A 2,301-nucleotide genomic window follows, 5' to 3' on the forward strand; every position below is an offset into this window, starting at 1 on the left:
ATTTCCGTCTTTTAAAATGGAAAGGCCTCTAAACTTTTTCATTGGCCATTTAACAATTTATAATATAAACTTTAATTAAATTTCCGTCTTTTAAAATGGAAAGGCCTCTAAACCCGACGGATAGATTTTTCATCGGCCCATTTAACAAATATATTTAACTAGAACATCAACAAAACATAACAAACTTATCCCAAGAGAATATGGAAAACAACAACCAAACTAAACAACATAATTAGAAATGGAAACAACAATAACGTAATATATAAAAATTAAAAATAACATTAAAATAGAATAATAACAAAACCCTGAAAAGTTAAGATAACAAATAGTTGACTAACAATTTTAAAATAATAATAATAATAAATAAATAAACATCAAACCGTAAAATAATGCTAATATTAAAACTACAATAAACACAAATATTAATTGACTTTTAGAACTACATTAAACTAAAAAACAAAACAAGCTACATATAATAAACAGAAAACATAAAAGAGCTGGGAATTAAATAAAACAAGGCTAAGAAAAAAAAAATTTACCTGGTTCTGGGCAGCGAACCGAAACTACGAGTTTGAAGGAGACGACTCCACCTCCTCAACTCGAAAAACCACAATAAAACACTTTAAAATTTTTGAACTATGGGAACCAAGAATTCTCAAAATTTTATGAGTATTCTTTTGTCTTCCCCTCCCCATCCTCCCTAAAAATAGTGAATGAAGTGGGCTTATATAGAAACCCAAAAATCCTCAAAAAGGATGAAATACCGATGTGGGACTATTGCAAAATTGAAAATTGTTTGAGAGACAATGTGGGAAAGGCAGTTTTTTTTCTTTTTTTTTTTGTATTTGACTCAAAATGTATGAATTTTAAAATCATCGGACCAAAATTTGCTATTAAATAAATAAAGCTTCAAAATCACGAATTTTTAAAATGTTAGGCCAAAATTGGGTGTCAACAACATATACATGTGAATGTCACTAAATATATGTATTATATGTATCTACATCTTAATTTGACCTCATGTAATCCAGGTACATATATGTGAATGTATCTAAAGGTATTCAGACAATTCAAAAATCAATACGATACGTAATATTGCAAATTAGGGTATACCAAAGTAATTAGCTCCTACTATAAAATATATGTAAGTTACCTATTTTCTAGAGGTGATTTTAAAAAATCAATCAATGGAGAAATCTGTAGCCTAAGAGGCTTATAGGTGCATAAAGAAAAGTAAAAAATTTACGAATCTCATAGTGTAAGGAGCAAATTATATTATATCATCTTTTTTAATTTATAAAAATCTCCTAAATTTATTACTATTCGAATACATATTATTCTTCTAGATACATCATATTTGATACATTATAGAACTAGTTTGTTGAGATTAAAAAGAAAATTAAATATAAAATAAATGTCAGGTTCCCAAACTATGCAAATCAAATTGATGTCAATCTCTTCCAAATAACAGCTCCAAACAATTCAAATTTCAAATTTTCTTCTCTCAAATCTCTTTCAAATCGCAACATATTCAAAAAGGTCACCAATTTTATATAGTTATGTATCATATACAAAAAAGATCATATATGACTATGATATACACTGATTTATTCATAAAACAGTGTTGCAGATAATTAACAACACGTGATACATAACTATGTTATATACATAACAAAATTATGTGTCATACACATAATTATAAATATAATACAAACTAATTTTGTTGTAAATCATTAGTATTTATATATCAACATTACTATTTGATAGTGTTTACATATACATAACTTTACTTAGTTAAATTAGATTGGGATGTATCGATCATTAGTGAAAGATAGTGAATTTTGTAATAGTTGTGTATCCAACACTTAACTATGATAATAATACATACTAACTTATGTTTCAATAAAATTAAGGTTATGTATTAAAACTAATATTTGAAAATGATATATTGTATATGAAAAAATTGTAATGTATCATAAAGGTGAAACGAACGAATTATACATTAATTTATGAATCAAAATCAACTAGTTACATTAAAAGATCTGTTGAAAACAGTAAAATAAAAAAAATGAATTAACAATTTAATCTGCTAAAAGTAAAAAGACTATAACGAAGAAATCCTTCCACGCTTTCTCCTTTGTTCTGCAACCAACTATTGTTTTGTATCAATGTATCATTTCTATAGAGTATTTGCTTGCTTGCTCTTTGGTTTGATATTGGTGTAACATTACATGTTCACAAAACCTTGAATTCATATCATTTTAAGAAATTTAAATTGATTTAATTGTGAAATAACAGAAC

This window comes from Solanum pennellii, chromosome 4 (assembly GCF_001406875.1).
Source record: "Solanum pennellii chromosome 4, SPENNV200".
NCBI classification, from domain to species: domain Eukaryota; kingdom Viridiplantae; phylum Streptophyta; class Magnoliopsida; order Solanales; family Solanaceae; genus Solanum; species Solanum pennellii.